Source organism: Marmota marmota, unplaced genomic scaffold (genome assembly GCF_001458135.2).
Source record: "Marmota marmota marmota unplaced genomic scaffold, marMar, whole genome shotgun sequence".
Taxonomy (NCBI): domain Eukaryota; kingdom Metazoa; phylum Chordata; class Mammalia; order Rodentia; family Sciuridae; genus Marmota; species Marmota marmota.
This window is the reverse complement of record NW_026000101.1, coordinates 21,965,791-21,971,845: the sequence shown is the minus strand read 5'-3', so window position 1 is coordinate 21,971,845 and position 6,055 is coordinate 21,965,791. Positions and strand designations below refer to the sequence as shown.

At 29.3% G+C, this 6,055-nt stretch overlaps 1 long non-coding RNA gene across 1 annotated transcript in view; it reads left to right on the top strand.

Annotated features, from left to right (window-relative positions):
* Nucleotides 1-3,556: 3,556 nt before the first annotated feature.
* Nucleotides 3,557-6,055, top strand: part of LOC125610647 — a 16,442-nt gene continuing 13,943 nt past the window's right edge. Inside the window, exon 1 of the long non-coding RNA XR_007340626.1 lies at nucleotides 3,557-3,569. This is a non-coding gene — a long non-coding RNA (uncharacterized LOC125610647). The remainder of the gene's footprint in view (nucleotides 3,570-6,055) is intronic.

The following is a 6,055-nucleotide window of genomic DNA, read 5'->3' as shown; positions in this document are numbered from 1 at the left end:
CCTTGGTTAAATGATGACACTTTCCTCTTTTACTTGTCGGAGAACCAGCACCTATCAGCATGCATTCCCTTCAGTGTTCCAAGAGCAATAGTTTGTCCACAAATTCTATCATTGGAGCCTAAGCTTTTCATTTCTTATTGTCATGTTTTATTTTGCTGACTTCACTTTGCAGGTTTCTTCATATGGGTTATCAAACTTAGGGCACTGAAATTTTAGCATCTCAACCACAACTGAAGTTCAAATGAAATGAACTTGTTTTGTGGTGGAGTTAATTATATGTTAGTTACAATTTTGCTCTTGTACAATTTTCACAAATGCAAAGCACTTTACTCCATAGAACTAATGACAAGATTCAGTGTTCTGTACTATAAAGCTTCTAAAATATAATTGGAATCTGAAACAACCTTGATGGCATTTCCAGCAAAGTATTCTATTCAAATTCTAGGGTGTGAAAGAATGATGGAAAATTTCAAGGACCTTAAAGTTACAAATGACTTCAATGAGTTAATTAGGAAATAAATTATTGAGTTAATGTGAACATTAACTTGCATACTTAAGTATTTTCTAGAATTCCCTAATGATTCAATAAATTTGAAAAGGGAAGATTTCAATATTAAAATTTTTATTAATAGATTCTATTTTTCAAGCATACACTTTATCTAAATATAAACTTTGAGGGTTTTCTATCTAAACGATTTTCTTATAACCTAGGTGTGAGCGCTTATGGTCATGTGGAGGAAGTTGTGTTCCTCCACTCCACTAATCTTTACTGGATTCTAACTTCATCATAGCAATGCATTCATGTATTTCAGGTTCTTTAAATTAATTAACAAACTTATGTAGCACTGAGACCTTGTATGCCTGACTTTTTGTGTGCTATGGTTGTGTGACCTTTTCAGTATTCTCTGGTTCATTTATTTCTGGAAATTCTTTGCAATACCACTCAAATACAGTAGTTCTCAAAGACTAGAAGCTTTAGGGTTTGTGTTTCACAACAATGATGTTATTAAGTGAAATGAAGAAAAATTGGTCAGAATATGACCAATTTTTCAATGATAAAGATAATTATTTAGTATAAGAATGGAAAGAAAAAGAGTGGATTATCAAAGTGAACCAAAAGTTGTAAGTAGAATCAAGGGTCTCTATTTTAGACCTTGAGTCTTTGTGATCATATTCACTCACCCATTAAAAGATTTTGAAAGGCATACTCAAGGCAGGGATTTCTGGGAATTAAGCATGAATTGCTCGCAATTCAGACCTCCAGGAAACTCTAAGAGGTGAATCAGATACCCATAATCATCTGCAACATTAGATTAAGACATAGATAAAGTGCTACTGATTTTAATGAAAAGAATACTTCCAACTGTGGATTTGGAAAAGATTTCCAGAGATAATGACCTTTAGGGAAAGGATGAAAAGAAAAAATTTGGATAAGTGTGGGAAAAAGAAAAACATCTAGGCATAAAGAATAATGGAAGAATAGCTAGAGGATACATATAATTAGAGAAGCATGAAGTTTTGTTTTCAGTTCAATTTTTTTCTATAAAATGTTTTTTAAAATAAGGGATATTCTAGTTATGTAAGTTAAGCTTCTTGACAGATAGATAACACTGCACCTAAACTATGAATGTATTCTCATATTTTCAAATACACTTAGAACATTTACAAAAGGCCTCATATTGTGAGACATAAAGCAAAAGACATAAAGGAAAAGATACATGTACATGGGAGTAAAGAATGTCCTGAAAATAAATGATTTAGGCATCTTTTCTAAGAAGTTTTAGAAAGGGCATCACATAATTTGCAAAGAAAGCAAAATTAATGAAATCATGAAAACCCAAGTGTGAAAATTAATTAGATAAAGAAACATACAAAAGAGCTGATTACCAAAGGTGAAAGATATTCTTTGAAATGATGAATAAAAGTTTTATGTCTCTGGGTAAATTTTTAAATGAAAAGAAAAAATATGTTATTACTGCAGAACCTGTAGTTCTGAAAATTTGTCAGTGAATTTTATATTATAAAAAGTACATCAAATTAACAACTTGGAGGAAATAGAAAAAAAAACCTGTATTTTTAGATATCCGCTATAAACACAAACTTACTTTATAAAGAATACAATTTAAAATATTCCAAAATAGAAAATATTCATAATATACCTTAAAATCAATATTTAAGAACCCTCCACACCACAAAACTCCATTGGGAGAAGTTAAAATATGACATAAGTAACTGAAGGGATAAACTATGTTGATGGCATGGGATATTCAATACTGTGTTAAGATAATTTTACCGAATTGATATGTAGAATCAAAGCTATTCTCTTTTTTTTTTTTGGTACCTAGGATTAAACTCCGGGGGTAATTAACCGGTGAGTCATATCCCTAGCCCTTTTAATTATTTTATTTAGAGACAGGGTCTCACTGAGTTGCTTAGGGCCTCCATAATTTACTGAGGCCTGGCTTTGAACTCGCAATCCTCCTGCCTTAGCATCCTGAGCCTGTGGTATTATAGATGAGCATCACGAAGACCAGCTGAATCAAAAAAATTATAACACAAATACTTACAGTTTTGTTTTTGGTGGAGTTTATCAAGCTAATTTCCAACCTTACATGGAAATCTGGAATGACAATAATATGATAGATGCTATTACAAAAGAAGAGCCTATACTATCAAATAACATTGTGTATTTCATAGTTTTAACAATTAATTATAATTAACAAGATAGTATGTTTGGTGTAGAAAGAGACCAAAGAAAAGAAGATACTGTACAGAAAACATCTTACTTGTTTTAGGGCAAAGATGATAGTGTACACTATTGATCCGTATTTTTAATAATGTTGGTTAGGTCACTTGAATATCTGTACATTAATAGTAGCCATTCTTCTACTATATTTTACTGTGCACAGTAATCATTCCCATATTGATTATGAATGAGAATTATATAATTTAACATTTAAAATCAGACAATCTTGAAAATCTAAAGGAATACCACTCATAATTACACTGTGAAAAAATAAGTCAAACCTGGGGACTTTGAATAGAAAATAAGGACATGTGTTAATACTAAATATAGATGTGAAAAGGAAAGGCAAAGCAATGAAATTTTCAGAAAATAGTATAAGAATTTTCTAATGATCTTGGAGCAGGCAAAAATTTTGTCATAAAAATCAACTCACAAATATATCAACTTTTCTACTTAATAAAATTACAAATTTTCTTGGATAAGAAGACACCATTAGGAACTAGGAATATAGCTCAGTAGTAAAGCACTTGCCTAGTATGTGTGTGAACCTGGTTTTGATTCTTAGCACTGACAATAAAGAAATAAATAATCCTTTTAATGGAGGGAAAAGTTGGCAAAGAACTCATTCTTTAAAAATAAGAAAAAATCAACTATTTGATAAAAAATTCTATCTCATAGAAATATAGGTGAGCAGTGTTAACAGGAATTTTAAAAAAATAGTCTATAAGAACAGGAAAGGCTGTTAAATGTTATGGTCATTGGGGAAATAAAAATTAAAACTGAAATTTAGCAGCCTACCATTAGGGTTAGAATGAAAACTATAGTCAATGCCAAGATATTCTGACCTGTAGATCAATGAAAACTCTCAAGCACTGCTAGTTAAAGTGTAATTTGGAATACTACTTTGGAAAACAACATCTACCAAAGTCAAGCATATGATAAAACTATGAACTAGAAATTCAATACTTACACATACAATAGAAATATATTTAAATGTATGTAAAGAGAAATGAATGAGAATTCTCAGAAAAGCATTATTCAGAAAAGTTCAGATTGAAGCAATTCAAAAATATTTCACCTGAAGAACAGATACATCATATATTATGTATCATTATAAATTATTGTGACATAATCTATATTGTAATAAATAATGAAGGTCTGTAATTACATTTTTGTACTTTTCTGTAAAGTATTATGCTTCACAATCTAAAAAATAAAATGATCAAATTAACAAACAAAAAATACCTCAGCATTAATGTTACATGTAAAACTCCAAATAACTGTAACTGATGCCTTCTATTAAATGTTTTCAGAGAAAGATAGACAGGACTTAGAAGTAAATGCACAATGTTAGGTTATTTTGAAAATAATAAAAAAAATCATTGAAGTCTGAATTGAAAGAAATCTGTTAAAACTGAATACAACCCAATTTATTCAAGAAATTAAATCAATAATTAATAATTTTCAAAAGCAGAAAGCACAAGATTGTGATGATTTCATTGGTGAGCTCTACTAAACATTTAACTCATGATAGCTACTATCTCTAAACTATTTAAGTAAATGATAAATCCCCACAATCTTAATCAGAAAGTGGAAGCATAGAGAATGCATCCTAATTCATTCCATGAGGCCAGCCCGATACAAATCCTGACATGATATTACAAGGAAGAAAATAACAGATCAATATTTATCATAAGTATCACAGAAATATTTATATACCTAAACCATATGAGTTATATTTCAGGTATGCATGGTTGCTCCAATATTTAAATGTAACTAGTGTGATCTAATATAGTAATAAGTAAAAAGAGAAAAGTTACATAACAATATCAATAGATACATTAAAAGCACATGAAAATTCAATCATGTTAAAAATTTAGAAAGCATGGCATGGTGGTACATGCCTGTTATCCCAGCGGTTTAGGAGCCTGAGGCAGGGTGATTGCAAATTTAAAGTCAGCCTAGCAACTTAGAGAGATCCTGTCTCAATAAATAAATAAATAAATAAATAAATAAATAAATAAATAAATAAAAATAGAGGGTTGGGAATAAGGCTCAACGATTTAGCAAACCTGGGTTCAATCTTTGGTATCAAAAAAATTCTTAAAAATATATATATGAATAAATAAACAAACAAACAAACAAAAAACAAATGAAAAACAATCAAACGCCTAGGCAATACCTATAATAATTATTATACTTAATGATGAGAAGCTGAATTTTTTTAAGATTGGCAAAAGGAAAATTGTCCGCTCTCACCAATTTTTATAACATTATACTTGTAGTCAGTTAATAAAATAAGGCAAAACAAGAAATAAACTTGTATGATAGAAAAGAAAAAATAAAAACTGTTTGCAGCTGGTGTGATTATGTATGTAGAAAACTAACAATTCAACAAAAGTTTTCTATATCTCATATAATTGATATGTCTTTTTTTCTTTGCACAAAGGACTTAAAATAGTTGTTTTCATAATTATACATCCAAAAATGTCCCCAAAATGCTGATATACTAGACAGAGAAAGATTACAACAGGGGTATTAAAACTGGGCACAGGATTTTTTCAGGGTACTCTTTTTACCATCATAGGTGATGAAAAATTGCAACAAAATTAGGCTTTTTCAGGAAAAACCTGAAGGGGAAATACTGTTTTTAGCAATTGATGAGTCCTTTTTATAAAACAAAACAAAACAAAACAAAAAAAAAAACAAAATGAAAAATACCCCTATCAGTTTCACGAATAAATCCCAGATAAAACAAACAGAAAAAAAACCTCACATACATGATTCACTTCCCTCCCACACCCAAAATATTTAGGATGCAAGGTTCATATTCAAAGTCAATTAATTCTCTATTAGCAATGAAAAATTAGATTTGAAATTAAAATATAGCATAATTTTTGTTATTATTCAAGGAGAAAAATAAAGAATGTCCTTAGGTATAAATCTAATAAAATATGTATGAGATCTATATAAGGAAAAAATTAAGTTAAGGATAATCTAAATATTAAAAAAGATCTGAAAAATAACCTGGCAAAAGACTTTATCCAAAATATACAATGATGTTTGAAAACTTGAAAATAAAAAAGGAAACCACAAACCAATTATCATGGTTTGTGACATAGCAAATGTCAAATGATGCACTCTTTGACTCAGCAGTTTTACCTTATACCAGACAAAAATTACAAACTTTCTTCAGTAGAAGTTATAAGATCTGTAACATTATTTTTTGTTATAATAGAGAATTAAAGTTGACACACACACAAACATATATATATATATATATATATATATATATATATATATATGCCA